The sequence below is a fragment of the Cyanistes caeruleus genome, chromosome 2 (genome assembly GCF_971803275.1).
Source record: "Cyanistes caeruleus chromosome 2, bCyaCae1.hap1.1, whole genome shotgun sequence".
NCBI lineage: Eukaryota > Metazoa > Chordata > Aves > Passeriformes > Paridae > Cyanistes > Cyanistes caeruleus.
Window position 1 is genome coordinate 28,218,947 of NC_141702.1, and position 13,846 is coordinate 28,232,792.

A 13,846-nucleotide genomic window follows, 5' to 3' on the forward strand; every position below is an offset into this window, starting at 1 on the left:
TAACTTACTGTCTTTCTTAGGCCCCTAATTCAGTCACCTAGATAAATGTTTAAGCACTTCCTAAATTCTTGTAGTTGTTGGTTGTGGAGGAAATCTTCCTAACAGCAAATTTACTAGACTTACTAAGGTGAACTACTGTAGGATATAGGAACAATCTTATTCAAACACATGGCATTTGTCATAATTTAAAAAAAAATGCCTCTCTGTATGGCTTTAAAGACCTTATTTTGAGACAGTGGCTGCTGAGTACAGTGCAAATTTAATATTTGCAGTTAATGTGTCCAGGTCAAAACATATAATTTAAAAAAACCTCAGAAGGCTGGGGAAATCATGGAGAAGCTCCTCCTAGAAGCTGTGCTTAGGCACGTGGAGGACAGGAGGTGATTTGGGATAGCCAGCACAGCTTCACCAAGGACAAGTCCTCCCTGACCAACCCAGCATCCTTCTGTGCTGGAGTGGACAAGGGAAGATGTCATTTTTCTGGACTTCACTACAGCCTTTGACATGGGTCCCCTCCTTCTCTCTAAACTGGAGAGAGATGGATTCACTGGGTGGACTCTTAGGTGGATGAGGAATTGGTTGGGTACATTTGGAGGATAGCTGTTCATGGATCAGAGTCCCAATGGACATTGGTGACAAGTGGTGTCCGTCAGGGAATCTATATTGGAACAGGTGTTATTTAGTGCTTCCACTAATATTGGAACACTTATTAATATTATTAGGCATAGATGAAAGGATCAAGTGCACCCTTGGCAAACATGCCGATGACATCAAGCTTCATACTGAAAATGAGCAGGTTTAGATTAGATATCAGAAAGAATTTTTTTCCTGTGAGGATGATGAGGCACTGGAACAGGTGCTTCAGAGAAGTTGTGGAAACCCCATCCCTGGAAGTGCTCAAAGCCAGTTTGGATGGGGCTTTGAGCAACCTGGTCTAGTGGAAGCTGTCCCTGCCCATGGCAGAAGGTTGGAACTAGATGGTCTTTAAGGTCCCTTCCAACCCAAATCATACTATGATGATCCCACAACCATATCTGGTCATGATGTCTATCATGATTGCTTTGGACTATTCTTACAATTCCATCCATTAAAGAAAGAAAGTTCCAGGGAAACCTTCACAAAGTCTCTTTTTGGAAGTGAAATTTGAAGACAATTGTCCTCACAAAATAATCTTGACTTGGAAGAGACAACAGTCATCCTAACTTTGATTGCTTGCTTGCATGTGTTTAAATTGGTTCAACAGATTACGTGGATTATGTACTTTTATTTCTTATTTTGCCCAGTTTAGAATAAATTGCCAGAAATTTGGCTTTGTGAGTGCACTGCTGGTTTTCTGAAGACCTGCATGAATCTAACAATATAAATCAATCCGAAGGACAGTATACATGCTTAAGTACATGTCTTAGAAAATTTCAGCTCCATGAGCACAAAAAGTTTAGAAATTGCAGCATGGACAAACCACTGAAAGTTAAATTGTTTAAGTGCAGTGCTTCCCAAGCCTGTAGAACTCAGCATTAGCCAGAGCAATACAGCAAACAAGGAACTTCTCAGGTGATCTGCAGTGTCTGTTTTAACAACACTGGAATTCCTGGAAAAAGGGAAAGACTCATAAAGGGCTGAAGCAATTTGTTTTGTGGGGGCTTTTTTTTCTTTGTTTTTGGTTTTGTTTTTTTGTTGTGTTTGCTTTTGTTTGGTTTTTTGTTTGTTTGAGTTTTGTTTTGTTTTGTTTTTATTAGAGATACAATTGTGATGATTACAATGAATTTCTCTTGTTCATTTATTTAGGCTATTGTGAGGTTCTTCATCCTCTTATTGTGTCTACCAATGCACATGGCTCATATCCCAGGGCAGACTGCACTGTTGTATTAATATGCCTTTTTAACAGTTTAAAAATTAACTGACTCTTTTATCTGGGTACATTTTGTACACGCACCTATATCTTGTACAAACTGGTTGTCCTGTTGAGTGATGCTTACTCCCACTGACGTCTGCTGTGATAAGATGGAATGAGTCACACTAGGTGTTCGTAAAGGTTAACAAGTAATATATTCAGAGCTGTAGATAAATCACGATGCCCTTCTACAGGGCAGATGCTACAGAGCAAATTGCTGAGAAATGCCTAAAAGTAGGTAAATAAATAGGTAGAACGAGTGGCTTCAAAATAAATTTAAAGGTGCACATTCAGAAAGCTGAGCATTATCCCTGCACGAAAGAGTGGCACTGAATGACCTCAGAATATTATTTCATTGTTAAGAATCTGGATACACCATAGATAAAAACACTTTTTTTAGCATCTTGTCACTGTGTGCTGCCAGTGTTAAATGTGGTTCACATCCTGATTTTGCAGCTTTTACACCTGTCTGATCTGCACCCTCCCTAGAGGATTTTCTAGCCAAGACAAATCAGCATAACAGTTCTGCTCTAGCTCCCTGCTCCTCTGCTATGAGAGTCAAAGAGACAGCCAAAATACACTGGGGGGGTTTCTTTCTCTTTTTTTCCTTCTTCCTCTCATTTCTTCTGTATCAAAGAAACCAAGGAAACCATTGATCATCCCGTGAAGGATTTGGTAACTCAGTACATGGTATCTGTCTTGAAACACTACAGCAGAAAGGTTTTAGCACAATTTGGAGAAGTTTACTTAGGCCAATTTTCAGAAGACATGGAAATATATTGGTCTTGCTGCAGTCACTACAGATGCCTGCACAGAATCAAAAGAAAGATATTATCAATCCAAACGCAAGTTCTTACTACTTCATTATGTCCAAAAAATATTCCCAGCAGGTTTCTTCAAGTATGTTGCCCAGTTTCCTTGCGAGAAAAAGTCATATAGTTCTGCCACTAGAGTAAAAGTTGATTCATTCTGTCCTTGTGTTGTCTGTATTCATTAATGAAGTAGTAGCACTAACTCTCCTCCATCCTTCCTTGACATGGGAGTAAAAGATATATAGACAAGGCTCTGGATTTTCTATGCTGATGTAATGGTCCATAGAAAATCATTGCAAACTACTAGGCATCTGTTCTGCAAAGCAAGGTCATCAGTAAATTCTGGTGGAGGAATATTTTACTCCAAACTTGCATATGCTAATTCTAATACACTCAATATCTAGTGCTTTGTTATTTGCTGGGTCTAGACAAGTCCCTGTGCAGTCTATGAAAGTATTATATCATTCTAGGGACGTACCCATCACCAAGACTGTCTAAAATTGTTTTTCAGAGGCACTTATTTTCTCTACTGATTGGATGAGGAGTCTGTCTCTTTAGCTAAGGTGCTATGAATCAAGATGCCAAGACAGCAGTCCATTCATTAGACATTGTAGCATTTGCATTTCAGGTGAAAATTCTACATTTCAAAATGTGTATTACTTATACTGAATGTAAAAGCATTTCCTAAACAGTTAAAATGTTGTTTATTGCAATATTTAATTATCAAGGGTTTCCATTCTACTGCTAAGTCCCAGGGTTCAAACATACATAAAACTACTTTAATCTAAACAAAGGAAAACATTTCTAAACATATAATTTTAAGAAAAATGAAAGAAAAAAGGAAATACATACCAAGGAAACAGTTTCAATGGTCTAACTCCATTATCATGAGCTCATCAGCTTCTCTCCTATTGCTGGGTTTGGTCATGGATCCCTCTGTGCTTGTATTTAAAGATTCAATTGTTGATAAAAATCACAACCAATACAATATGGCTAATTTTGACATCATTGCTCCTCTACCTGTTTTCTTTTTTTTTCCCAAGTTCCAAGAAGATGGAGCAACAGAATGCCTCGCTGCTTTGCCTCTGAGGGAGAGGTTCAAGGCAGACAACAGCTAAATCAAATATATTTTTTAATTTGCAACCACTTCCTGTAATGGATAGTATCTATTAGTGTACCTAGTATCTAAAAAAAATTTCAATTTTTATATGAGCTTTTGGTGAGGCAATCTTTCCCTTTCATATAACTAACAAATATATATTAATTCATAATATTATTATGTAACCATAATAATAATAATACAAAAATTATAATAAAATGCTTCAAACCCCATAGTTTTTCCTTTACCTGATGTATATAGTGTCAAGGAAAACATCCATGCTACACTGATTTCTATGAGTATTCATTTTAAAAAAATGGAATAACTTTAAAATATGGTCAGCAGGCTTTGGCCTTCCTTTTAGTAAGCCAGTGACCATACTTCAATATCATTTAATTACTCCATTTTAAAACCTTTCTAAAATGTATATTCTCTGCTTTGAGTAATGGTGTACCAAAGCAATCCACCTCAGCAGTTAAACATTTTAAGTGAAACAATCAATTTGAATGACAATCTGTTATTCAGCCATAAAATGTATTAACCAATGAAAAATAGACATTTCTCACAATATTACAGTCACACATTTCAGTGAGAGACTTAAAACAACTGTGACTTCACAACCTTTTGATACAATTAGATATGTGTATGGCTAAATCAGCAGTAAAGTGTTTGAAGTCTATCAGGGTTGAGTGAAATAGCTACATAACTAGAAGCTATGAAAAAAATTAAAGAAGACAAAGACTTAATCACTAGTCAATTCCTTTGTGGGTTCAGAGAAAAGAGTAATTTTTTGACAGCTTTTATATATCCAAAGGCCAGAATTAAGAAATATACATTTTACAGAAGCATTCTTTCTATAGATCAGGGAACATTTTCTTTCATATATTTGTGCCACAAAGCAGTATTCATAAAACATGGCCCATGATAATGAAAATAGAAAAGAAAAATACTTTGTGTAAAGGTAGATTCAGAGTCAATTTCCTGTTCCAGGAAACAATTTTACCATATTTGATTTAGAACTGGATAAACAAATTCCATCCCCACTGCACCAGGGAGTGCTATAGCATAGCTGTTTTGAAAGTTACAAAATTACTGCTTTAAGAAGGTTCTGATAAAAATAAAAACATCCAAATTTCATATAATTTTATGTAATAAAAAGCTTTCAGCCTTATGGTGTTTTAAAACGTCTCTTCTAAGACATTTTATAGTTTTTCTTGTTATTCTGACAGACAAGTACTGAAAGAATGAACTAGCATGAATCTGTATGAAATAGCATGTCAGCATACCTGTAAAATCTTTTGTGCACCCAACAGCTTTACTAGCAATGCACTGATGGATCATTACTCATCCTAGAAAAAAGCACCTGTGAAGACTGCTTCTCCTTTAGGCAAGGGAGCAGCAGCCAAGCAACAGGATGAGGCATGTGCTGCAGATTGGAAAATCATTTTTTTCCCATGTTCAGGCAGTGTGTAGCTCAGGGTGGGAGGCAAGGACTGGGAATTGACTTGAAAATCAACCACCTTGTAAAAGAACAAGCTGTTGAACTTGGAGAGGGGTAAAAGTGAGGAGATGTTTACTTCATCTCTTTTATTAAAGAGCTCTTGGCCTGGTCATCTGCACTGTGGTGACAGGCTATGAAGTACTGTTGCCATCACTGCTAATTACACAGGTTAACTCTGTAATCGCAGAAAATGTTGAGTGTGCTTGCTGGGAAATGATGGCTTTGATTATGTAATGATAATGGTTAATAATGAGAACAAAAGCTTTGCGTGAAATGTGTTGATAACAAGTACCAGTCTAGAAAAGTTTATTTTACCATTACAAGCATTATTTATAATGTTTTTTAAACATACCCATTACAGTGAAATATGATTCCTGATTCTTACATTTTTTTAGTGTATATGTGTGTATATGTACACATACGTGTAACCATAATCATATACAAAAGATTGTTTCATCCCTAAAAGTAAGATGCATTCGTAGGGAAATGAAGGAAAGCTGATCCATGGTAATGAAGGAAAGTTTCTACATGATAACAAGTCAGAAAGCTCTAAGAAAAGCTCTAGTTTGGTGTATATGAAAGAAAAATTATTGCAATTCTTATAGTTATCTTTGGTTTCAATAACACTTGGATCATGAAATCAGTTGTGCAACTCTTTTGCAGAACAAGTCTGTCATAAATTCAAAATATTTCTAAATGAGTCCCTTCTAAGAAGCCAGGAGCTTGTTAATATTTGAAGGGTATTTTGCATATGAGCCATACCTATCCATGGGGCAGACCTCAGGTACTGTAAACCTGTGCGTGTTCTGGAGTTCAGAGCAGCTATGCATTTTTACCATGGTTATGAATAGGGCCTAATGATTATAATTTACCTAATGATTATAGGACTAGTTCTGACCCAAGAATTGGGACAAGGAGCAAACATATTCCTGTAACATAAATGATTTAACAGAACTGAAATGTTTAACTTTTGCACTGTATTTTTTAATGCATTTTGTCTGAAGTTTTATCATCATTTCTAACTGACCAAGCAGTTCTTCCTGATTCTCCTAATACTATCCTGAAACAATTTACACTGAAGACCTTCAGATCAGAAATGGGTTTATTTTTGCAAGCAAAGAATTTAGCACGGTCACAAAATATAAAAATAATATATAATGCATAAATGATAGCAGACTTAGGAAGTTCTCTTATTTAGTTTTTTATAAGCATCAGTTTTTTTAATTAATTCTACATCTTCAACACTTTAATATTTTTCTATAGTTAAACACTTCCAGCACTTCATAAAAAGATAAGTTATATTTTTCTACTTCTCTCATATCCAGGGAATCAATTATTCTATCAAATAAAGATACCAAGTTATCTTGGTATTATCTATCTTTTAAAAGATGGTTTTGATTTTTCATTAATTTCTATTTCTAGAATTATTACTTCCTAATTTATTCCAAAGGTTTCTATGCTCTTGAATTTAAAGCATGGGTTCCTCTTTCTCAGGGTTATTTTTTCTTTCTATTAATTAAAGTACATGGTTTGTTATTTTACAGGTATACTCCAAATTTGATAAATAAGTTACTCATCAAAATTTTAAAATGTGCCAGTTTTTCATTATTCTGCAGTGACAATCAATAAATGTCTTGACCAGAGGACATTAAACTCTGAATTCTGTTTCCTCCCTAGATGTGGTAATTTCCATTTCTATTCTGACACTTCCATTAGCCATCCTGTCTCTGCCCCTGGATACACTTTGGTCTTACTGAAAGTGATACAAAGTTTTAATAACTTCGATTATTCGTAGCTTGAGTAATTTTAATCTCCTTCCAAAATTCTTTTGGTTTCAAGCTTGTGTCTTACCTTTTTATATCCACGTCTTCAACTTTATATCCAAGAACTTCAACTCCAAATGAAGACCAACAACATCTCTAAGGAGTAACTCATCCCTGATAAGATAACCAGCAATATGCCTCTTAGAGGAACCTATCTTTGTCTATAAATTAATGGGAAGACCTAATTGCTGCTTAACTTAACTGTAAGTTGACATAAATTTATCCATAAGGATTGACAGTTGAATAAAATGTAAGAACATGGATAATAACTGCTTATTTATAAATTCCCAGTTCTTCTTACTATAGCTGTAGTCCCAGGTATCATGGACTCCATCCAGTTACCACTGGATTCAGTGGCAAGCTTTTATAATGAACTGGGATGGAAAATAGGCATAAATTTCCCAGTGTTTCAAGTAGATTGCTACACATTCAAGGATCTAAATAGCAGAAAAAAATCCATTCAGAGTGAGATATAATTCATAGCTTGAAGTAAAAATTCCCTGCTGAATTTCACATGGCTCTACATAGGTACTTAGAAGATTGAATCATACATTCTGAACAAAGAATATTAATTTCTCTTTTGTCATTCATATTTTATAGAATAGTTTAGTTGCTGACAGAAAAGGTGTTTCGGGAGTAGTATAGGAACAGTAAAAGGGATTTAGAATTATTAGCCATATGAATTGCATTTCTAGTGTTGCCCTCACTAAAAGTTGGCAGTGAGAGTGGCACCAGGAAAATTTTACTTTTCACAGAAAATAGTGATCACAATACATAATTATAGAAGTATTTGACCAGAGGTTTGGATTTCTTATGCTATGGTTTGATTTGGTATTTGAATCTGAATCAGAAGGGTTCAGACTTGAGGGAAGGTATCAATAGTGTGGAAATTATTACAGCTTGCTTTCTTTCTAACATTTTGACCCAACATTGCAGAAGGAGGCAAATGAAATATGTTGTTCTGGTCAGCACATTGTAATTCTGACAAAAAAGATTAACTTTCTCAAAAAAAACACCACTGTAGCCAAAAATTTGTTATTTGATCATTGTGATCTACTGAATAGATTCATTATGGCTTCATTAATGATTATTTGTATACCTTCCACTTGGAGCAGTGCTCTAGGGAAGCAGTGACCAGAATTAAAGGAGCTTAATCTATCATCTTTTCAGCTGCTAAATTAACACTTGCAAAAGCCTTACTTTTCAGCACAACTATTTCAGCACAATTACAGTAGAGATGTTGGGAACAAGAAAATCAGTAAAAGAAGACACAAAACAGGTTAGCAGCACTAAACCAACCATTCCTCCTCATCTGGCCAGCTCTAAAGACGACTGTTAGAGGAACAATATATTCATGCCACCTGCCCCTAAGGAAAAAAGAGTGACAATGGAATAAAGAAATGCAAGCAGGGCATTTTTTTTTCTATTATTTTTTGTCACTTTTACATATATACATAAGATTTGTCCCATTATCTAATGGTAATTCTTTACTCCTTAATATTTTCAATTCTTTCTTGAAAATTATGCTTATTGATAGATTTCCTCAAAGGTCTACACAGTATTTACTGGAATATCTGGATATAAGATAACTACTGTTTGAAAACAACAATTAAGTATATTAACAGGCAGTGGCAAAAGTATTAAATTAACTAGAGGTTAATGTGTACCTGCCACTTCATGCACCATAAACGTTCTTCTGTGTATGCTTTAACTGAAAAAAATATGAGAATTTAGGCTATGAAAATTGAAAATCACAGTTAGATAAAAATTACAGTTGGATAAATAGCTCAGTAGGAGCTCATCCTACAGTTAATACTAAAAAGTGAACATGAGGCATCAAAATGTTGACTATAGCAAACAGATATTAAAATCTATTTTATTTTATTCTTGGCACTTATCTGGCAGCCTCCCAAGAAGTTATCTTGCTTGTTCTGATGTAAAACTATTCTGTAATAGTCATGACTATACAAACTGTAAGTCTAATCAAACTAAAGAAAGAACACCAAATCAAAAAGAAAACATGAACAAAACCCCATAAAATTATAGGATTGTGTGTCATAAAAACCACATGGTATATATGCAAGCAATCACTGCAACAAAAACCTAGATCTAAGTCTATACATCTGTAGTTTATAGCTGTCCAAAAGGCAGTACAAGTAATAATATTCTTAAAAAATTCTTAAGTAAACATATCACCTGAACAAAATCCCGAGAGGATAAAATCATTTTTCTTTTGCTTCAGGAGAGTCAGATCTTCATCTAAAAGCAAATAAATTAGATCTATTTTTATTAATAATATTTTTCACACATTTCACGCATATTTGAAGCATTTGGGGTTTTTTTGACTTCACATGCCTAGTGACAAAAAAAACTTAGAGGAAACAAACGAAAAAATTATCCCAGCACAGATTATGACTCTGTTAAAGACTAGAAAGCATTCATAGTTTTCTGCCAAGTTTGTGCTAAATAGTAGAGCATGTCTTGTCTCATGCAATGTATTTCAGCTATTTATTTATTGCAGAAAATATTGGTCCCTGTATAATTTTTTCAGATACCATGGAGATAAATAAATTCCAATTTCTATATAGAGTTCACAGTAGCTCTGCAGGAATCAGGCACTTTTCATGTTGTAACACCAGCACTGCAGACACCAATCTTCAAGGACAAACAAAATTAAATTATTTTTTCTTTTATGTATACATAAAGTATACTGTTGGGCACAATGTAAAGGACACATGCGCACAGACACACACACTCAACTACCTCGGCATATTCTGCTAGCCAAAAATGACTCTTACAAGCAAATTCTGGTAAATCCATGTTATGCAACTAATTGAGGTAATCAAGGTACTCAACATCATAAAATTGTGCCTATTGCTTCCAGAAATGATCTTCTGATTTCATTAGCTTTTAGAATTAGTACTTATCTTTGACTTTAAATAGGCTACAAGCTCTGTACCATGCATATAAATGTTCAGTCTGTCTGTTTAATCATTCAGTTTCAGTATTTTGCATGATGCCATATGTTCCTGTGACTAAACAATCTGCAGTTTCTATTCTGCTGGCTTTTATTTTTGAGATGTCTGGGATTTAAAATTTCTCTACCAAAAGTGCCATTCCCTTCGTACTCTGATCTGCCTCTTAGCTTTACAATCAACAATCCATTTTATATTCCCTGAAAGAGAACATGGATGGTGTCATTTCTTCACATGATGATGTTAATTACTGTCACCTCATCACACTCATTTTTTCATAACAGAAACTGCAGGGACACATCAAATTAACTTCTTTCTCCTCTGTAAGCCTATTTGAAAGCCAAGAAGCTTTATTTCTAAATGACCTCATCTTTGTATAAATATATTTAGAATATTTCAAAGAGAATAATTGAAATTTAGAATGCCCTTCTCGTCCTCATAACATTTACATCTATTTATATTTTCCTGGGTTTTATTTTTATCAAAATTCTATGGTGTGTTGGGCTTACTTATCCTAGGTGGTTGCCAGGTGTCCACCAAAGTGGGTCTATCGGACCTCTCCTCAGCTGGATGGGGGAGAGGATAATTTAAGAGAAGGCTGGTGACAAGGACAGGAAGAGACCACTCACCAGCTATCATTGTGGACAGCACAGACTCAACTCGGGGAAATTAGTTTAATTTATTGCTAATCCATTCAAAGTAGCATAATGAGAAATGGAAAAAAAATCTTAAAAAACCTTCCCCTACTCCCTTCTTTCCAGGCTCAGCCTCACTCCTGAATCCTCTTCTGCCAGCAGCACAGGGAATGGGGGTTCTGGTCAATCCATCACACATTGTCTCTTGCTCTTTCTTCTGCAAGGGGAGATCCTCACACTCTTCCCCTGCCACAGGAGACAGTCCTGCATAAAATTCCCCAACAGGAGTCCTTCCACAAGCTACAGTTCTTCATTAGATACTCCAGCAAGGATCCCTCCCATAGGCTGCATTCCTTCAGGAACAGAGTGCTCCAGCATGCAACCCTCTCTGGGACAACACTTCTCACCAGCATGAGCTGCTCTCTCCACAGGACCACAGGTGCCAGGAGAACTCCTGCCAGGAACCTGCTCCAGTTAGGTTTCACATGGAGTCAAAGTGTCCTTCAGGGATCGTGCTCTGGTGTGGAATCCTCCAGGGGCTGTAGAGAAATTGCTCCACCATGGACCTCCATGGGCTGTGGGGGCACACCTGTCCCAGCATGGTCTTTACCACAGCCTGCACAGGAATCTCTGCTCCTGCACCTAAAACACCTCCTGCTCTTCCTTCACCGACCTGGGCGTCTACAGAGCCGTTTTCTCTCGCATTCTCACTTCTCTCTTTGCCTGCAGCTGCCCAATTGGGTTTTTCTCCTCCTTCTTGACTATGTTATTCCAGAAGTGCTACTACCATCACTGGTGGACTTAATATTGGCCAACAGTGGGTCCGTCTTGGAGCCAGCTGGCACTGGCAATGTCACACACAGGGGAAGCTTCTAGCAGCTTCTTACTGCTGCCACACCTATAGCCCCCTCAATACCTAAACCTTGCCATGAAAACCCAATACATATGAATTTAAAGAATTATAAACTCATTCTACTGTAAACAGATTATAATCAAATATTAATTAGGTCTGAAATACAGGTGCCATCACTTTAAAAATCATAGAAAATTCTAACAACTGAGATGGCAAATTTTCTTTATATTATGTTTGAAATGGGAAATAACAGAAAGAAATTGGACACCACTGTCTTACTGCCTCTAAAAGCATCATTACTAATTCAAGGCATCCATGAGAGATTATAGACGCTTTCACCTACTGCAGTCTTAATTCAGGCAGGATGTAAACCTGGCTATCAGAAATAGAGAGAGGTGGGGGGAGAGATGTGTAAATAAGCAGGCAGCCTTGCACCATTTCAGTTAGCATGCCAGGAGCAAAACAAACTGTACCTGAAACATGTTTTGTGCTATAATGCACTTAAGGCAGACACCGTTGCCAGTGACTACCACAGCAACTAGTAAGTACCTACACTTCTTAAAAGAAAGGGCATCTTAGTGATGAATTTGCTTGTCAAGGTGATAAGCTTGTCTTCAGGAGGATTTCACGGTGAAGTGGGGGATCTCAGCATACCAGAGTGGGTCCTGAAATCAGAAAGCCCCAGCAGAGTGCAGAGACCTCCCAGGAGCTGGTAGCTCACACAACAGATGATGGGTGGTGGCAGCAGGCTGCTCCCTTCTGAGAGGTACGAGGGCAATGTCTGTGGGCCCTACACACTCTCTAGAGGGGTGTTCTGCTTTCTGTGGGTTCGTATCAGGGATGTCACAGAGAGAACACCAATCCTTGTACAGTCCTCTATTCCCTGCTACTGTTGCTCTGTGTGGGCACCAGTGATAGACAGGAGCAGCCTGAGGAGGACCAGGTATTATAGAGTCCTTGGACAGGCAGTAAGGCTCTCTGGAGCACAGGGTTTTTTCATCAGTTCTACTGGTCAAAAGGAAGGAGTTTGAAAGAGATTAGTCAAGAGAGTGCACAGCAAGATTGCTACCCTGAGCTTCAGGCATATTGGTAGACCATCATTGGATAAAGCCCTGGAGGGAAAAGAAACCCAGGAAAGGTGGTTAATGTTCAAGGATCACCTACTCCAAAGTCAGGAGCAATGCATGCCAACAAGGAAAAAAACAGGAAAAAAATGCCAGGAGGCCTGTATGGATTAAAAAGAAGCTCCTGGACAAACTGAAACCTAGAGTAAAGCCCAAAGAGGGTAGAAATAAGGAGAGTTAACCTGGAAGAACACAGAGTGATTGTCCATGCAGTGGGGAACATGTTAGTAAAGGAAAGTATCATATTATTAAATCTAGACAGGGAATTCAAGGGCAACAAGAAACTCTTGTATAGCTAAATTAGTGATAGAATGAAGACTATGGAAATACAGGCCCTGTCCAGGGGGAAACAAAAGACTTGGTTAGAACAGATATGAAGAATTCTGAGGTATTCAACAAATTTTTAGCCCCAGTCTTCACTGGCATGTGCTCCAACCACACCACCCAGGCCACAGAAGGCAAAGGCAGGGACTGGGTGAATGAAGAACTGCCTGCTGTAGGAAACCACTTTCACCTGAAAGTGCACAAGTCCATGGGATTTGATGAGACACATCTACAGGTGCAGAGGCACTGATTTCTAAGTGACTCAGGTGTAATCCATCATGTTTAAGAGGTCATGGATGTCTGGTGAAGTTCACAGTGATTGAAAACCCCATTTTTAAAAAGGGGAAAAAAGGACAACCCTGGAAACAAAAAGTCAGTCTGACCTTGGTGTCTAGCAAGATCATAGAGCAGATCGTCCTGGAAATGATGCTAAAGTATGTCTAAAAATAGGAGCTGGTGGGTGACAGGCAAGATGGTTAAAATAAGAGCAAATAATATCTGATAAATTTGGTGGCCTTCTATGATGGGGTTACATGTTTGGTAGATAAGGGAAGAGTGACACCACCTACCTGGACTTGTGCAAAGCATTTGACATTGTCCCACATGATATCATTGTCTCTAAACTGGAGAGACCTGGATAGAATGCTCAGAGGATAAGGAATTGGTTGGATGGCTGTACTTAGGTGAATGATTCCATCTCCAGGTGGAGAGCAGTAATGAGTGATGTTCCACGGGGATCAGTATTAGGATTGGTCTGTTTAATATCTTTGTTGATGACATTGTTCATCAACATCATGACTGTGGGATCA

The 13,846-nt window shown here is 37.3% G+C and overlaps 1 long non-coding RNA gene across 2 annotated transcripts; it reads right to left on the bottom strand.

The window, feature by feature from the left end:
- Positions 1-1,683: 1,683 nt before the first annotated feature.
- Positions 1,684-13,164, bottom strand: LOC111926082 (uncharacterized). Of its 2 annotated transcripts, none has more exons than XR_002862660.2 (7): positions 12,143-13,164; positions 9,323-9,385; positions 8,794-8,837; positions 8,426-8,493; positions 7,155-7,240; positions 3,556-3,644; positions 1,684-2,698 (listed from the first exon to the last, which is right to left on the bottom strand). It is a non-coding gene; the product is annotated as an uncharacterized LOC111926082 (long non-coding RNA). The 2 variants fall into 2 exon arrangements; XR_002862662.2 differs by having other exon boundaries at positions 12,244-12,331.
- Positions 13,165-13,846: the final 682 nt, after the last annotated feature.